This window comes from Anomaloglossus baeobatrachus, chromosome 3, assembly GCF_048569485.1.
Source record: "Anomaloglossus baeobatrachus isolate aAnoBae1 chromosome 3, aAnoBae1.hap1, whole genome shotgun sequence".
In the NCBI taxonomy this organism is placed as follows: Eukaryota; Metazoa; Chordata; class Amphibia; order Anura; family Aromobatidae; genus Anomaloglossus; species Anomaloglossus baeobatrachus.
In genome coordinates this window covers 86027227-86047458 of record NC_134355.1, presented here as the reverse complement: position 1 = coordinate 86047458, position 20232 = coordinate 86027227, and positions in this window count along the sequence as shown.

The window sequence follows — 20232 nt, the reverse complement described above, 5'->3', positions numbered from 1 at the left end:
GCTCCCCGTTCCTGCAGAGACAGAGTCAGCCCACATGCAAGGACTGGATGCCATAGCCGGTGAATAATGGAGATCACCGTTGCTATAGTAACCCGCCTGTCAGATAACTATTTCAACGGTGGCAGCAGTGACGTCACCACTTACAACCCGCAGCCTCTGCTCACTCACTGAGTGATTAGACTGCACGGGAGCAGCAGCGTCTTCCTCCCATGCAGTGCTGTCTGATGTAGCAGAGCTGCATGGGTTGAAGGAGAAAGAAGACAGAAGACCAGGATAGTGGAGGGGTTAGAGGGAGTAATAAACGAGGAGTCTCTAAGTGTGTCTGTGTATTTATTTCTATTAAAGTATTTTTTCTATGTGTGGTGTCTTTTTTTTTAACCCTTTATTGGAGATTCTTAATGGCCGGGTCAAACTTGCCTGACATTAAGAATCTCTAGCTTAATACTAGCTATTAAAACAAAGCTAGTATTAACCCATTATTACCCAGCAAACCACCCGTCACCAGGGCAGTTGGAAGAGTTGGATACAGCGCCAGATGATGGTGCTTCTATGAAAGCGCTATTTTCTGGGGCAGCTGCGGACTGCAATTCGCAGCAGAGGGGCCCAGAAAGCTCGGGCCAACCTGTGCTCGGATTCCAATCCCCAGCTGCCTAGTTGTACCTAGCTGGACACAAAAATGGGGCGAAGCCCATGCGGTTTTTTTTTTTAGAATTTCATTAAATTCATGAAATAATTAAAAAAAGGGCTTCCCTTTATTTTTAGTTCCCAGCCGGGTACAAATAGGCAGCTGGGGGTTGGGGGCAGCCGAACCTGCCTGCTGTACCTGGCTAGCATACAAAAATATGGCGAAGTCCACGTCATTTTTTTGGTGGGAAAAAAACTCCAGCATATAGTTCTGGATGGAGTATGCTGAGCCACAAAATTCTTGGTGTCACGCTAATATTAGACATGGCCACCATGAATTTCTAGTACAGATAAAAAAAAACACAACACACAGAAAAATATTTTTATTAGAAATAAAACACAACACAATTAGTGACTCCATCTTTATTGAATAAAGAACCCCCCTCCACAGTAATCCTAAGTCAAGGGTCCAGCGGCGTCCAATCTGGATCCAATATCATCTGATCGGTTTTCTGGAAGGCAAAGCGATCAGATGATGTGTCATGTTCAAGGGCCTGAATCACATTACACAGCAGCTGATTGTATAAATGGCTTTTATACAATCAGCTGATGCATCAGTGCAAAAAAAACCCCTAAAACAAACTACACACTTCTGTGCAGACTCCTGTCCGACAGCAGCAGCTGATAGTTTAGCTGGTCGGGCGGTAAATTCCGTCAGGTGACCGCATTAGCTGATTATCGCCAGGTCTGAGAGAGAGAAAAGAGAAGAGAGAAAAGAGAAGAGAGAAAAAAGAGAGAAAATAGAGAGAGAAAAGAGAGAAAAGAGAAGGGAGAGTTGGAGAGAGAGAGAAGAGGAGAGAGGAGAGAGCAATGCAGCCTCATTGCATGAACTGCTCCGATTTTAGAGGTGTGTCCCACGGCTCACAGCTGATGTCCGCCTCCTCCCCTCAGTGCATAATTAAATTAAATTATAATTATAAATAAATAATAATTATAATTTAAAATTAAAAATAAATTAAATTAAATTCTTTACCGGGATGGCAACTCGTGAAGTAATTCTCCTTCGGCAGTAGCTCTACCCATTGAGCCACTGCCTCCAATGAAAAGCATAGGAAGATTTGGTAATCTTGACCTCTGTATTGCAGTAGAGATATATCACACGCAGGCACAACCTGAGTGAAGTCTCCGGTGACAGCACGGCTCACGTCAGTTGCTGCGTGGACCTGACACAGAGCACTCGTGTTTTACGGCGCTCCATGTCAGCTTCATGTAGCAGAGCTGAAAGCGTTGTGTGGATTACTTTGGACCTGGATTGTTGTTTGGGGATTAATAAAGAGGTAAATGAGGGGGGTTTTTTTGTCTTTTATTCCAAATAAAGGATTTTTCCTTGTGTGTGTTTATTTACTTTCACTTACAGGTTAATCATGGAAGGTATCTCGGGGAGACGCCTGCCATGATTAACCCCTTATTACCCCGATTGCCACCGCACCAGGGCAACTCGGGATGAGCCGAGTCCCAGGACTGTCGCATCTAATGGATGCGGCAATTCCGGGCAGCTGCTGGCTGATATTGTTGGGTGGCGCTCCCCATCCTGGCAATACCAGCCTCCAGCCATGTGGCTTTATCTTGGCTGGTATCAAAATTGGGGGAAACTGCAGGGTTTTTTTTTTTTTATTATTATTTATTTATTTTGCTGCACGATATAGACACGCCCACTGGCGGCTGTGATTGGTTGCAGTGAGACAGCTGTCACTCATTGTGGGGGCGTGTCTGACTTCAACCAATCATGGGCGCCGGTGGGCGGGGAAAGCAGGGAATACCAGATTGAATAATGAGCGGCAGCCATTTTCCAAAAGAGGAAAAGCCGCCGGAGCTTTGTGACAGCCGTGCAGCGCCGCGCCAGTGATCGGTGAGTAGGAAAGAGAGAGGGATTGTGCTGGGGACGCAGGACGCATGCAAATACACATTGTGCGCAAATAGCCTTACTGTGAAAAGCCACGCTTTTGGTGATCGAACCATTATCGAACGGTAACTCAAACTGCCGAACTTGAAGCAAATCGTTTGAGTTTGTCGAACGACTCGAACACCACCCAAAATCACTCGAATTTGAAATTGGCGAACGGTTCGAATCGAACATCGCTCAACTCTAGTCACTATTCACACATGGACTGCTTTCATCATGCAGTCGTTGAAGTAGATGGGCATGATGGCTTTTCCAACTTAAAACCAGAGATTGTTTGGCTTAGATTTTTGTTAATCCATAATGTAGTTTACTGTCCGTTAACATTTTTTATGATTGTTCCACCATGCTTTTCTGTTCCTTTAGTTCTCACATTTTGTTGTTTCTCCTACTCCCATATGCCCTACTTTCATTCCAATGTACTGTGCTTCTAATCTGGTTGTCTCTATTCACACATGAATTGCCTTCGTTGTGGAGATATACACAGGAGATCAAAATTAGAGAACAATGTATGATCACTTGCTTATTTCAGAAATAATGTAATCTACTGTACATTGATCAACATTTTAAGTTTTTTTGTAAGGGGTACACCATGCCACTAGAACAGTGTTTTACAAAAGATCCAAAGTTTCTCACCATAAACCCTTTATTTTGCCCAAAATATGATGATCCTAATTAGAGAACAGCAATGCTTGTAGCACAGAGAAAGATTGTAACTACATTTTCTGAAGGTAAAAACAGTCACCAATCAGTAGGACGTGTACAGGCCTTTGCTTTGAATGACTTCAGCACCTCTGCGGCCACAGGACATCCCTAGTCTCTCACACTGCTCTAATGTGATTTTGGTCCACTCTTCTTCCAGTCTCTTCCACAGTTCATAACTTTGTCACCAAGAATTTTTCAGAGGTTTTCTGTTAGGTTTAGATCAGGACTCTGGCGGCCATTTCATTGTTTCATTGTTTTCTGTTTCAAGTAAAGGCCCAGTCACACTAAACAACTTACCAGTGATCCCAACAACGATACAACCTGATAGGGATCGCTGGTAAGTTGCTAGGAGGTCGCTGGTGAGATGTCACACTAAGCGACGCTCCAGCGATCCCACCAGCAACAGCGATGCTCCAGCGATCCCACCAGCAACCTGACCTGGCAGGGATCGCTTGAGCGTCACTACACGTGGAAGCATGCTGCGCTTGGTAACTAAGGTAAATATCGGGTAACCAACCCAATATTTACCTTGGTTATCAGCGCACACTGCTTAGCGCTGTCTCCCTGCACACCTAGCCACAGTACACATCGGGTTAATTACCCGATATGTACTCTGCTACGTGTGCAGGCAGCAGGGAGCCGGCTTCTGCGGACGCTGGTATCCACGGTAAACATCGGGTAACCAAGAAGCCCTTCCCTTGGTTACCAGAGATTTACCTTCGTTACCAGCGTTCACCGCTCTCACACTGCCAGTGCCGACTCCCTGTTCCCTGCACTCCTAGCCGCAATACACATCGGGTTAATTACCCGATGTGTACTCCAGCTACGTGTGCAGGGAGCAGGGAGCCGGCATTGACAGCGTGAGAGCGGCGGATGCTGGTAACGAAGGTAAATATCGGGTAACCAAGGGAAGGGCTTCTTGGTTACCCGATGTTTACCGTGGTTACAAGCGTCCGCCGAAGCCGGCTCCTGCTGCCTGCACATTCAGTTGTTGCTCTCTCGCTGGCACACACAGCGATGTGTGCTTCACAGCGGGAGAGCAACAACTAAAAAATGGTCCAGGACATTCAGCAACAACCAACGACCTCACAGCAGGGGCCAGGTTGTTGCTGGATGTCACACAAAGCAACATCGCTAGCAAGTTGTTCTTCAGCAAAGATGTTGCTAGCGATGTTGCTTAGTTGGACGGTACCTTTACTGCTTTACCCATTTTGCTGTGTGACAGGCAGCATTGTCCTGCATGAAAATTGGTGGCTGATTGAGCGATGAATGCAAGTAAAGAACCACATGTTGTTGAAGAAGGTTCTGATACACACTTGCATTCACTCTGCCATGTAGCTGTATGAGAGGTCCAACTCCTGCTGCAGAAAACATTCCCCAAACCGTGAAGCTTCCTCCACCACCTTTCACTGATTTCTTAACACACTTTGGGTTCAGTCATTCCCCAGTTTGTCAACGAACATAATGTTTCCCATCAGACCTAAACAAATTAACATGCTTTCTTCCCTAAAATGAAGTGTGGACCACTTCTCCGTGTTGTCCACACAACATGCTCCTTACCAAAGGTGAGTCTAACCTTTTGATTCTTTCTGCTAATTAGAGATTTTGGTCAGTGTAGAGTGGGCTTTCAGTCCAAATGCTCTCAAACACCGTGACACTGTATGACGAGACAGATCCTTACCCTGTTCAGTGCTGAACTGAAGAGCAATTGCAGCTGCAGTGTTGAAATTATTATCCATGGAGATTCTCCCAATTATAATATCCTCTCTTGCATTTGTCTTTGGAGGGCGACCAGCCTTCATGAGGGACTTGAGTTTGTGATGCTATAAAGATGCAATATTCTTGAAATCACAGACTTGGAACGACCAACTTCTCTTGCTATGGCTGATAGGATCACACCTTTGGCCTTCATATGGATAACCTGCTACTGGAGGTTTTCAGTCACTTTGGAACGGCACACTATTTTTGCAAAGTCAATGCAAACAGGAAAGTTAGGCTGCCAGTTACATCGGGTTTGTAAGATAATCAAGGAAATTATGCCCAGGTGCCAGATTAACACCAATAACTTGCAGATATCAGAAAGTTCTCTCTAATTTTGATCAGTGTTCTTTTTCATTTATCTTATTTTCATTTTTATTATGTGCTTTAGAATAAATTCAATTTATGTAATAAGCTTAAAATACTGCTAGTTTACTCATGTTAGGATATAATCACATGGGACTACACAATGACCTTAACATTTAGAAAATTGTGTCTTGTTCTCTAATTTTGACCTCCTGAGTAGGCGCAGAGAGATGTGGTGGTACTTTAAACTAGACACAAAGGTCCTATCAGGTTCAATCTGTGTGGTGATATAGCGTCATACAATTAGTTTATATATAACGTCCAGGTTACTCCTCCCTGCCCTATGTGAATAAATACCTCAGGCTGCTTATTCAGTGGTCATTATTTACACATGGACAGGGTAGTCACCTTCCTAGGGTGTTACCTCCTGCCTCCCAGATGGGGACGCACTTTGGGTGGAAAAAAGTGACACTGCTGAATGCCTGCGGCCAATCAGCACCTTTATATGGCTGCAGGCATTTCGCACACTGACGGCCGGAGTGTAGGTTTACAGGTGAGTAGTGTCAGTGGCATACACAGCTCACTGATCTCTATGCCTGCAACCCGTCCATCACTCCCTCCATGCACTCAATTGTATTTGTGCTTATTCAAATAAACTATTTTTTTCTGTGTGGGTTTTTTTTTGACTACTGGATTTGTAATAGGGGTCTTTTCATTACTAATTTGATACCAGCTGACATCAAAAATATTACCCTGATTTCCACTGCCCCAGGGCAATCGGGAAGATCTGGGCAAAGCGCCAGGATTGGCGCATCATTTGGGTCAGCTGCGAGGTGCAAATGTTAGGTTGCGAAGGGACAAATAACTATGGACCTTCGCAGCCTGATAATATCACCCGGCAGCTATCTGCTTTACTTTGGCTGGTTATAAAAAATAGGCTGGACCCTACCTCAATTTCTTTTTTTCATTATTTATTTTGTTTCTATCAGTGACCTGGGAATTAGAGATGCATCCAGGCCATCTTCCTCATGGTGTTCCCATTCAATTTGAGGTCTGGTTCCATCTATTTCAAAATTTTCCAGCCCACCTGTTAGCGTTTTCAGGAAAAAAATGCTCCATTGACTTCCATTGTACGCGTTATGTAATAGGGTGTCCAGCCCTACCGCACCCACATCTTCATGGTGACTAATGGAATTGTAGCGTTTATACGTGTGATTTTCATTGTATTTTATGTGTATCCTCTCCTGTTTAATATGGCTGGCTGCCACAATGTGTCATGGGCTCCCAGGTCCCTTAGAGAGAAGGGATGGATAGGGAGTGACAGGGCAGCAGGGGTTAATTAGGGAGGGACAGTCCCCAGGACAGGAGGGAATATAAAGGCCCCTTTACGCACTGAGACTTTCAGCGATCCCACCAGCGATCCCAACCTGGCCGGGATCGCTTACAAAGTCTCTGGTGAGTCGCTGGTGAACTGTCAAACAGGCAAACCTGGCCAACGACGCAACAGCGATCCGGACCTGCAGAACGACCTAGCTAGTCATTGGGGACGTTGTAAAGCAGCTTTTTGAAAGGGAAGTCGCTAACAAAGTCGCTGTAATGTCCCCTTTACACACTGAAACTTTCTAGCGATCATGCTGCACAGCGGGAAACAAAGGACCAAAGAATGGTCCTGAACGATTTGTAGCGATCAGCAACTTCACAGCAGGGGCCAGGTCGCTGATGTGTTTCACACACTGTAATGTCGCTGGGGAGGTCGCTATTACGTCACAAAACCGGTGACGTTACAGCGATGTCGTTTGCAATGTTGCAGTGTGTAAAGCCACCTTAAGACTGGAGATGTACAGGCAGAGACAGATAGGGAAATGCTGAGATAGTGAGAAGAACAAAGAGAGGACCAGGAAGGTTGGAAGAAGCGCAGTGGAGTAAATAGGGTGGAGGAGGAGAGACCAGTCTGAAGGAGCAAGAAGAGAGACAAAAATACAGGCAGAAAGAAGCTCATCTGCAGTGGGGTGTAAGGGGCACTTTGCACACTACGACATCGCAAGCCGATGCTTGCGATGCCGAGCGCGATAGTCCCCGCCCCTGTTGCAGCTGCGATATCATGGTGATAGCTGGCGTAGCAAACATAATCGCTACGCCAGCTTCACATGCACTCACCTGCCCTGCGACGTTGCTCTGGCCGGCGACCCGTCTCCTTATTAAGGGGGCAGGTCGTGCGGCGTCATAGCGATGTCACACGGCAGGCGGCCAATAGAAGCGGAGGGGCGGAGATGAGCGGAACGTAAACATCCCGCCCACCTCTTTCCTTCCGCATAGCTGGCGTGAGACGCAGGACACAGGTAGGAGATGTTCCTCGCTCCTGCGGCTTCACACACAGCGATGTGTGCTGCCGCTGGAACGAGGAAAAACATCGTAACATCGGTCATTTCCAAATTATTGAAATGACCAACGCTACTCCGATGATACGATTACGACGATTTTGTGCTTGTTAATTGTATCAAAAAGGCTTTACACACTACGATATCACCTGCGACGCCGGATGTGCGTCACTGCGATGTCGTAGTGTGCAAAGTGCCCCTAAGACCAGGGAGCAGAGAAAGGAGAGGTTGGGTGCCCCTATCTTAGGCCGGCACCTGTCAGTACCTGAGGGAATGCAGTTGCAGTGGGAGAGCAGCTTGGTTCATCAGTTTGTGCGTCTGGCCAAACGATCCACCACCATGCTGAGGGATTGGGTTAGGAACAGGAGGATAAGTCGCCCCATAGTGGCCGTCACTGTAGAGCAGAGCCGGGTACAGGAACGAAGGACTATAACTGATGATGATTATGATGATGATGATGATGATGATGAATCTGCCTTGAGAAAAGTGCAAGCTGCTGTTAAATGTCTTATTAGTAAAGTTATAGAAGTTTTACCTGGTGGTCGTCCCATTATTGAGCGCATGGGGCATGAGGCCCATGGAACTGAAGAGGAGGGGAGGAGCTAGCTGAAGATACATAAGGGCAGCAGTAAGCAGGTATCCCCTCCACCCACACACCCCACTCTGCCCCCTGTGTCTGTACTGTGTCGGGGTAGGTTGAGGACCACCATGACCCACGCCCACGATTGACCCTCCCTGGCACTTTACAGTTACTCAAATTGAGCCCATCCGACCTGCTCAATTTGAGTAAAAAGCTGTCATGTATATTGATGGGCGAACCCGAACTGTAAAGTTCGTGGTCCGTACCGAACACTAAAGTGGGCTTTACACGCTACGATATCGTTAATGAATTATCGTCGGGGTCACGTTGTTTGTGACGCACATCCGGCGTCATTAACAATAACGCAGTGTGTGACACTTATGTGCAACCTTAAACGATCGCAAAAGCGGCCAAAATCGTTTGCCGCGGAGAGGTCGTCCTGAAACATAAAATCGTTTTCTTCTTATTAACGATGTTGTTCCTCGTTCCTGCGGCAGCACACATCGCTGTGTGTGACACCACAGGAGCGAGAAACATCTCCTCACCTGCCTCCACCGGCAATGTGGAAGGAAGGAGGTGGGCGGGATGTTACGTCCCGCTCACCTCCGCCCCTCCGCTTCTATTGGACGCCTGCCGTGTGACGTCGCTGTGATGCTACATGAACCGCCCCCTTAGAAAGGAGGCGGTTTGCCAGCCAGAGCGACGTCACTAGGCAGGTAAGTCCATGTGACGCTGCCGTAGCGATAATGTTCGCTACGGCAGCGATCACAACATATCACACATACGACGGGGGTGGGTGTTATTGCGCTTGACATCGCTAGCAATGTCGCAGCGTGTAAAGCTCGCTATAGTGTTCGTACACATGGCCCAGAACACAAGTTTTCCTGGGAAACTCGTATTACAGTTTGGGTCCGGTCCGGGTCCTGGGGCTGTAAATAAAAGCACATTAGTAAAAAAACATTAAGATTATACTTACCGGTCCCGCGACGCATCCTGCAGACACTATCTCCCGGCCTCTTCTGCTTCCAGGTCCGACCATTAACCTCTGGCAGTATTCACTGCACTGCTCGTCACTCGGCAGTCTTCGACCGTTTTCGGCCATGTTCGCAGTGACATCAGGGTTCACCCGAGTCTATGAGCCATGGACTCGATTGAACTTTGACTGTCATTGTGGGAGTCTCGAATCGGTATCACCGGGCACGGCACACACTCTCCTGACGGGAGGGGGTCGGCTGCATGTATTTCCATGCAGCTGAGGCGCTCCTGTCAGGGGAGTGTGCGCCCTGCTGGACGATACCAATGCGAGACTCGCAGGAGTCATACGCAAAAGGAATCATACACTCAGTGTCAGCCTACTTTTCTCTCTGTAGAGTCTTGTCTATACAGAGTGATGAAGCAGAGCTGACAGTGCTCTCCCCGTGGACTACATCAGACTAAGGATTTTTTTTTAATAAAGATGTCGCTAAGTGTTTTTTTGTTTTATTTCTAATAGAAAAACAAATTTCTATGTGTTGTAGTTATTTTTATACTGTTTACTAGAAATTAATGGTGGCCATGTCTCATTTGGTGTGACACCATGAATTTCGGGCTTGGTACCAGCTGAGAATACGAAGCTGGTATTAACCCCTTTATTACCCAGCGTGCCACTGCCATCAGGCCCGCTGGACGAGCCGGAGTAAGTGCCTGAAAATGGCGCTAAGAAACAATACACCATTTCCAGGGGCGGCTGCGGTTTTTAGCGTGGGGCCTTACCACGCTTGGGCCTTACCACGCTGAGAATCCCAGTCCCTAGCTGCCTGGTTTTACCTGACTGGCGATCAAAATACGGCGGTAGCCGACTAATTTTTTTTTTTTAGGTATTTTTTTTAAACAATTAAAAAAAATAATGGGCTTCCCTGTATTTGATTGCCAGCCAAGGTAAAGCCAAGCAGATGGGAGTGGCAGCCTATAGCCATCCACTTTATCTGCGCTGAAAATCAAAAGTACAGCTGAGTGCTGTCATTTTTTTAAATTATTTATTTATTTTTACACTACTATATGTGTGAGGGACCCAACAGCCAATCTCAGATGCTGTCAAGCAGAATGGGCACCTGTGATTGGCTGTTGGAGGAACCTGGAATCTGCCCATACATTCTAGATGCTAGAATGTATGGGCTGATTTCAGGTTACTCCAGCATCCAATCTCAGACTCCCACTCTCTGACAGCGTCTGTGATTATCTGTTATTTTAACAGTAAAATAAAAAAAAAACCTGACATCACCACGAACACGGCCGAAAACAGCCAAAGACTGCCGAGTGAATAGCAGTGCAGTGAATACCCCTGGAAGTTAATGATCGGACCCAGAAGCAGAAGCAGCCGGGTAGGTTTCTTATTGCAGCAGAGTTGGCAGAGTTCAGGGTGCAGACAGCAGAGCTGAGTTGGTAGTAGTATCTAGCTACTAGATAGCACTTGAGAGAAACTGAGTATATACAGGCACCTGCCTGTAGCACAGCCATGTGGGAAGCCTGACTTGACTCCTGGGAAGCACATGGTGGGTGCCATGAACTACTACTGGAATATTCCGGTAATGCACAGCCGCCTGAGCTGGTATTCAAACACCTATGGTGATGACATCAGATGTGCGTGCATGGCAGGTTACCATTGTACTCTCTCAAGGACTATAACAAATAGAGCTGGCCAAAGGAGCTGCAGAACTTATTTTTGTGTGCTCTGTCCCTCTTTACCTCCTGCTACTCTTCTCCATAGATTTTTACAGGCAGCAACTGAAATGTGATCCCTGAGTGAAGACAAAACTGAAGATAAAGGGAGATGGGACAAGATGGTGATATGAGGGGAATTCTGTAATAACATACAAAATGACAAAGTTTCATATCTTGCTTTGTAATATTGATTTATGAAAAATCTGTATTTATTCTTTAAAGGCACAATAATTTGAATAATTACATGAATAAATCGGTAGTATTTAAGTATATAGTGTAGATGTGACTTAAGGTTACTGGTATTATGTACTTTTGCTTGGAACTTACTATGTCAGTGTTGTATTTTTTTTGTATTCATCATCTCTCCCATAATGCAGGCTGTAAATGTCAATGATAATGATCACGTATTGTGAATAAGAAGTTTCGAACAAAGCACCACTTCATGATTTGAAACATTTCTTTATAGCATGTAGCATAATTGTTGTTACGCTCCTGCTTTTTCTAATTACATTGCAGCTTCTTTGACAGATGGGAGAAAAGCATCAAAAATGCAATAAACATCCAAGAAACATGGTGCATTGTCTATCCTCCCACACTGTGTCAGGTTATGTGTCTGAACCATGGTCATTCAGCAGTGCGGATAGAAATTCCAATCACTCTGTGCTATTACATTTTCTCTAATAAACAATTAATCTCCTCTGATTACATTTATTGATCTAATTGCCCAGTGCGCACTATTCTATGATTAAAACGTTGACCAAAGTCCCAGCACTAACTGAAGTTTCCCAAAAATAGCAGCTTGAATTCTTGTAATTCGAAACATTCTTATTTAAGGCTTAAAAACGTAGAATGCTGTTTAGAATATTCTGCATGGCCCATTGCATGTGGCATTTGATCATTTTATACAATAAGAATGTTTCGCTATGAACTGTATGTTATATATGGTATATATTATGGTAACAATTGCAAAAGGTTCGTATTTTAGGCGTGGTTCACTGTCCATTGTTTGTATTGCTTGTGTGTACATTGTATTGTCTGTAGGTAATCACCCCCTGTAGTTTTTGTCCCTAGGTCTGGGGGAAAGGGGCCTGAAATCCACTTAACCTCTTTGCTTACCTGGGGGGGATTAGTCAGTATGTTTGATAACTTCAAGAGAGAAGGACGAAGATTGATCCTCTGGGCTGAAAGTGCGGCTCCTCAGAGGGACCTGGACATTTATTTATCGGTTTCTGGACTATATTCGTGTTTCTTTACTATTTTTATGCTCTATATGGTGGATTATGTTATGGACCATTGGATTTGCTTGGAATAAATGCTCTTTGGATTGTTCATCCATCTCTTGCTCTTTTGATTGTGTGATATGGGAGAAGTACCCTGTCACAATCACACATGGTCCTTAGCCATTTACTTCCAATTAAATATCATATTCTCTTCTTGAAGTCTGGTTTCCCCTAGATTAGAACTCCTGACCTGTAGCATTGGAGTTAGCAGAACAAACTATTTGTCATGGGTGTGTCATGGCTGACAGACTGTCATGTGGTTTCTTCCTATAGAAGGTCAAAGTGTTTGACTGTGCAGAATGCTCTCTGACTTTCTTTTGTTCCTGCTGTCAGAATTCATGATACATTTTTATCTCTTCCCCTTTGGGACCCAGCAGGAGCTCGCCTTCCACCCAGCTGATGATCATCAGTACTCTCTTGGTGCTTAAATACTCCATTCTCCACTAGACTGGTGCTGGTGATATTATTCAGTTCATTCTAGCTCTGGTTGCAAGCAGTGGGCTTGCTCTCATCTGTAGTATTGTTGCTGAAACTTGCTGAAATACTTCCTCTGTCACCTGTGGATAAGTAGTTCATGCTTTTTCACCCATGTGTCCCCCTTGTATCTTCCTTTAGCGTTTAATAGGGTTGATGAAGATCTCATCCCACTCGTTCACTATTTAGGGTCCAGCACTAGGGATTCCTAGGGTCAGGTATCCGGCTCAGTGCGGAACCTATCTAGGGTGGTGAGGAACCCCAGTGAGCAGCTGTAGGTTTTGTCAGGGGTAACCATCTCCCTCTTCCCTTGACACAGGGGTCCCTTCCCTTACCTTTCAGCGTTCGATTGGTACGTCGCTGTACCTAGCGTGACACTATTAGTCACAGGCTGCACTTTAGAGGGGTTGTATGGTCTAAAATAACAAGTCTGCAGTCACTCTGTGTCACTCTATGTGACTGCAGACTTTTGAATCCTCAGATCACACCAGATCACATACACTGTGCTCTGTGAGGATTATACGGTATCAGAGCCGGGAATGGTGGTCACATCACCAAAGTATGCAATATACATACTCCAGAATTGAGATGGCCACAGCCTCACTCAATGCAAATGTATTATGTAATTCTGTTATTATGTAATGTTTTTTTTCTCATAGGTTTATATGGGGAACCTGTCCAAAACCCATGAAAATAATGAAGTTGCTGTTTGTAAATGAAGAATCCAAATTTGTTTTGTACTGTAAAAAAAGTACATTAAAATGCTACTTCAAATCTGCACCAAAATACATTAAATTATGAGGAAAACATGTAAGGGGGTGTAGGAGTGAAGAGACACATAAAGTGGAGATAATAACAACAATAATAACTGAAAAGTGAAGAATATGTCTTCTAGGGTGCAGATAAGAGGCAACACTAGGTCAGGCATGCAACCATCACAGGACCCAATTCAAACTGCTTGTTCTCACCTACAAGGCTCTCCACAGTGCAGCACACCCCTACATCTCCACTCTCATCTCTGTCTATCACCCCACCCATTCTTTACACTCTGCAAATGACTTTCAACTAACATCCACACTAACTTGAACCTCCCACTCCCGAATCCAAGACTTCTTCGAAGCTGCACAAATCCTCTGGAATGCTCTACCCCAAGAAGCTAGGACGAATCACAACTTACTCAGCTTCAGATGCTCCCTAAAAATGCATCTTTAAAGGACAGCCTATCACACTCCCTAATCAACCTAAATTCACATAGTGCCTCCACGCCTTCTCAACATAACCCCACATCAAACTCCATGGTGCCCAAATGCATCTCAAGGTTCCGGCCGACTGGTGCAGGCAGCCATTGTCTATCCCCCATTTCCTTGAGATGGCTGAATTGTCATTGTAAATAAGCACCTGTACCTTTGTCCTCCCCACCTCATTGTACATTGTAAGCTTTCACGATAAGGCTTGTCTTTTTCTTTCCTCGAATTATTGTATTTTCTATAACTGTTACTTGTTTGTACATGATCCTCCTGAATTGTAAAGCGCTGCGGAATATGTTGGCGCTATAGAAATAAAGATTATTATTATTATGATTATTATAATAACAAGAATTACATCATGATAGCAACAGTAGTCATCATATGACCCGCCGCTACCATGGCAACCATCGGTTCCCCGTGATCGTGTCACGGGGCCTCCGGTGGCTGCAGGGAAAGGCGATTTCTCCACCGTGGCTATTTAAATCGCACTGTCACATTTTGACACCACAATCTCAGGGGTTCACAGGTATGGGTGGATCACAGGTCCACCTGCGCCTGTAAGGCACACATGTCTGCTGTTCAAATCAGCAGACATGTGCGGAGATCACACCCGGCTCACTGCAGTAACCAGCGGTGATCACCCATTTATGATTTAGGATGTACCGTTATCTCCTGAGACATGAAGGGTTAATATACTTGGTTCTAGTAAGGTATTAAAGTACTGATGTTGGTTCTGATGATGTAGCCGTGTAAGTACCCCTTTAATTTTTTGGTCGGCTTTTAGGATCTATTCCGTATGTATGGCAATGTGGCCTATGGACCAAAAAATGTTTTGCATCGCTACCATAGAGCAACTAGTTAGTAATGGATGAATGGCATCTTCGTATCAGTCCACTTTTTCATTGAGTCTCTGAATCCTGAAGAAATAAATTGTGATTAGGATACAAGCACTAAAGTATCTCTTTACTTTTTAAACCGCTATAGGTAGGTACAGAGTTTTTTTAACACAGCAAAAAGTTTGAAGACTGTATATACAATTGTTCAAAATTGTCGATTCATGTTATGTGGAATAAAATAAAATGAAAAATTTCCATAAATGAGTCCAAAAGTGAGCAAAGTTTGAAAAGAATGACCATGAACTGAAGGACGGGGATTGTCTTCCTTGATTCACTTTAATAAAACACTTTCTATGTATAAAAATGATTTTCCTCAACCTCTTTCGGTGGAAAGGCCAAGCTATATTTACATGGGAATTCAGCAAGGATCAGGTCAGTGCATTGAGGATTTAACCAGATTATTGTTCCGTTTCTGTTAAAAGGAAAGAAGTAGCCTTAACTGCAACGTGCTAAGAAAAAAATAGAAAATCACAGTGCAGAGGTGACGCTGTCAACTAGAGACTTCAATGTCTGAAATTTCAATGAGGAAAATGTCTAGATCTGCAGCACTTGTACGATGGTTTTCTATAGCGACATTAAATATATTGTGATAACTTCATGGTTAACTCAAAAATGAGCTCAGATATTACTATGGATGTTAATAAATTGTTGCAATTTTTCTTTAATTCTAACATCTGAAAATTAAGCAGTAGCTTAAGGCTATGTGCCCACGGGAGCTTGCTCCTGCGGATATATCTGCAGGTACGGCCGCAGGTTTACCGCAGCAGCTCCCCGGAATCCGCAGCTATACATTGCTGCGGGATTCCAGCGGAATTGTTGCGGTAAACCTGCGGACATTCATGCGATTTACCTGCAGAAGTCCCGGCCTCTATCTCTATACTGGAGCGCCGGGATTTCCGCAGGTAAATCCACAGGAATAATTGACATGCAGTTATGTGCGGCTTCGGGACATCCGCAGCATATTCCGCAGCCGCACATACCGCAGCATGGACACAGACACTCCACATGTCCCATAGGATAACATGGGGAATGTCTGTACTTGCTGAAACCTGTGGATTTATCTGGAAAATGCAGATAACTCCGCAGGTTTTTCGTGGCAAAATCTGCAGGAGCAAGCTCCCGTGGGCACATAGCCTAACAGTTGTAGACGTAACTATGAGATGAGTGAACCTGCAGATGTTTGGGTTTGGCAGGTCCAGACAGATTTTACCATAGAAGTCTAAGGGACCCGAGCTAAAAGGACGCTTTATACGCAACGACATCGCTAACGAGATATCGCTGGGGTCACGGAATTTGTGATGTACATCCGGGCTCGTTAGCGACGTTGTTGCATGTGACACGTACGAGCGACCGCTAATGATCAGAAATACTCACCAAATCGTTGATTGTTGACACGTTGTTCATTTTAAAAATATCATTGCTCGTTTGGGACGCAGATTGTTCGTCGTTCCTGAGGCAGCACACATCGCTACGTGTGACACGTCAGGAAAGACAAACAACAGCGTTCCTGCGTCCTCCGGCAATGAGGTGAGAGTGACCTTCATGCAGCTGCTCTCCGCCCCTCCGTTTCTATTTGTGGCCTGCTGATTGACGTCGCTGTGACGCCGCATGAACCGCCCCCTTAGAAAAGAGGTTGTTCACCGGCCACAGCGACGTCGCTAGGAAGGTAAGTACGTGTGACGCGTACCTCCGATATTGTTCACCATGGGCAGCGATTAGCCCGTGATGCACAAACGACGGGGGCGGGTGCGATCACTAGCGACATTGCAGCATGTAAAGCACCCTTAAGTGTTATATAATGGTGATACTAAAGGCGTCGTCACACACAGAGATAAATCTTTAGCAGATCTGTGGTTGCAGTGAAATCATGGACATATTGTTCGATTTGTACACAGCCACAAACCTGGCACTGATTGTCCACAATTTCACTGCAACCGGAGATCTGCCGCAGATTTATCTCTGTGTGTGACAGGGCCTTAGGGGCTAGGGGACTGCAAAATGAAGCAACATGGGGATTAAAGCAGGACAATTATACTCACCGAGTTTCCGCACTGCTGTCACACTGTATCCGGGCCTGCTCATTAATGTGTATGAATATTTACTGCTACCCCCGCCTACCCTCTGTGACAGTGTCTGTGATTGGTTGCAGTCAGACTGACAGTGTGCCAGCGTCTGTAATTAGTTGCCCTCACACTAGCTGTCTGGATAACAAAAGTGGAGTGTAAAAATAAATATATAATAGGAAAAAATGACATAGGGTCCCCTGTATTATGATACCCAGCGCAAATAAAGCAGACCGCTGGAGACTGCAGCTCCCAGCTTTGTGCATTATCTTGGCTGGGCATCAAAATACAAGAGACCCCACATGGATTTTTTAAATTTTTTTATTTTTTTTAATTACTTAAATTATTTTTAAAAACAGCATGTGATTCCCCCTCCCTCTCCCTAATTTTGATACCCAGCCAAGATAAAGTGGACATCTGAGCTCAGGTATTCTCAGGCCCACCGCAGCCTGAAAATAGCAGCCTACAGCCTCCCCAGAATTGACCCATAACCCATCACTATCTTTTACTCTTCTGATTGAAAAGCAAAATTAAGTAGTATTACATGCAATCTTAATACCCTTCTGCAAAAACTACTATGCAGTTTGTTTTGTTTATAAAAGTACATTTTTAAACTTAAAATTAATTAAAATCATGGCAGTTGTAGTATTTCTGTTTTTAAAGTCTATTAATGATTCAAAATGCCAATTTACTATTTATCATAACATTCTGTATTATGGCAAAACTCCATTTTAGCAGTCATTTCTTCTATGAACCCATTTTTTATATTTAAAATTGTAGGCATAGAAAACAGTCTTTAATCCTTCCCTGACATGTCTATTTTCTGATATTGCATTTTGTTTTTTTCCTCTCCTTCTTCCAAGAGCCTTAACTTTTGTTTTTCTATTAACCCCTTTACGACTCATGACATACTGGGTACGTCATGGATCACGTGAGGTTAATCGCAACGGGCTGCCGTGGGCAGTCCGCGGCGATCCGCACACATATCAGCTGATTTCAACAGCTGATCTGTGTGCCTGTTAGTCGGAAGTGGGATTAACCCCTTACATCAGTAGTAGGTACAGTGCCAAAAAATGAAGGATCTTTGAAAATTCAAAATCAATTCTCCAATTGTTCCTCTAAAATATTTTTCAAAGCAAATAAATGAGGAAATTGAGCCTAGAGGGGAGCAAGAGAAAGAACCCTGCAGACCATAAGAGCTTACAGTCAACAGAAGAGAACATGAGTGATGTTGCAGCTCCCTAGTCCTCCGTTTCAGTGTTTGGTTCTTCAAGCACTCCCTCACATCACTACCTGTGATGTGCATCAAGTGGTCACTTAGGGCTGCCTCCCCTGCCCACCCAAGACTGCATGAGGCTGATCACAGGCCTAAACTCCGAAAGAGAGAGCTGAAAGTTATGAACACCATTGCAGAGGATTGGGAAGCTGCAACATCGTAAGTACAGATGATCATTGGGCAAAGGACGAGTAAGTTACTGGCCACCATTTTGCTGGATTCTTGCAAATTGAATCTCAAAATTTTTGGCTTCATCACAATCCAAAATTTTTAGAAAATTCTAAACTTATCTTTGAAAAATTTACAATAAATCGATTCATTGTGTAATATCTTGCAGTGTTGATTCAGAGAAAGGCAAAAGCCCCCTTGAGGCCAAAGTCAATTTTCTTTATCTAAAGGAAAACTCCAAATACTATATCCTACACAAAAAGATTTTGTGACGTCCATCATTAGTTTGGAAATACTTTTTATTTACCAAATGCATTTTTATTACAAAATATATTGTCATAACTTTTTGATATATTAAAAACCAAACATGAAGTCTAAAAGACTCCCTCCCTATGATACTGATATTATCCCCTACTTGGACAATGCCTTTTTATATGCTTTATTACAAATAATAAAAAAAATCCTTATACTCCAACACAGGCGCCATTCCACCGATATCAGCGCCAGGTCTCCCGGTGTTCATATAACAATGTTATGTTACGTGAGTGCTGGACATCTGAGTTTTGTCTGAGGAGACTATGAGCGAAGTAGCTCATTAGCGATCGCTGACCGGCTGCAGTGCTTTTGTTACATAACAATGTCCCATCAACTTGGAGGCCGATCTCATTGGAATGGCGCCTGTGTGGGAGATGAGTATAAGGCTTTATTTTATACTACTGGGGAAAACGCAGCCTTTAAAAAGAGGGTTGCCCACTACTTTAACAAATAAATGTTTACAAATGTTTACAAATTGTCACAGGTGTGTCACGGGTGACAGACATCATGTGATTTCTGGCTATAGGTCACAGCGTTTGGGTGCACAAAATGGTCCCTGACGCTCTGTTCCTACTGTTAGTATTCATTGTAATAAGTAGCTTTCCTGCTGGATTTTAATCTCTCCCCCTTCTGGACCCAGCAGGAGCTCGCCTTCCACCCAGCTGCTGATCATCAGCATTTTCTTGGTGCTTAAATACTCCCTTCTCCCCTGGACTGGTACTGGTGATATTATTCAGTTCATTATAGCTCTGGTTGCAAGCAGGTGACTTGCTCTCATCAGTAGTATCGTTGCTGAAGCTTGCTGAACTCCTGCCTATGTCATCTGTGGATAAGTAGTTCATGCTTTTTACCCCGTATGTCCTCCTTGGGTCTTCCTTTAGCGTTTAGTGGAATTGACACAGACCTCGTCCCATCCGTTACCTATTTAGGAATATCTAGAATCAGGTATCTGGCTCGGTGCATAGGGGCGGAACCTATCTAGGGTGGTGACGGACCTCAGGGACCAGCTGTAGGTTTGGTCAAGGGACACCATCGCCCCCTTCCCTTGATGCAGGGGTTCCCTTACCTTACCTTTTGCCGCTCGCTTGGTACTTGCCCATACTTAGCGTGACATATAAGAGCATTATAAATTGGCAACCAGTTCCCTATAATAAACAAATTTATAATGAGTGGTTGAGTTAATAACAGCTGGAAAATGTTTTAATTGAAAACACCTTCATGCTGCCAGCAACGTCTTAAGTCATAAATATTAGAAAAGCAAAATCAATTGAGCTAAGAAAAGACACAGCCAAGAATGACTGATGTGTTTTTAAGATCGACTTGACTCCTGCTTTACATTATTGTCTACATCTTACATGCCAATTAAAAGTGGAAAAGACAAAAGAAGCGGCGTTTCACTTCCCAAAGATCCGTGCACCATAATTTACAGCGGCAGCATTCATTACAACACAATGCTGACTATTAATCATTAATGCCAATTAACTCCTAATAGTTAGTGATTT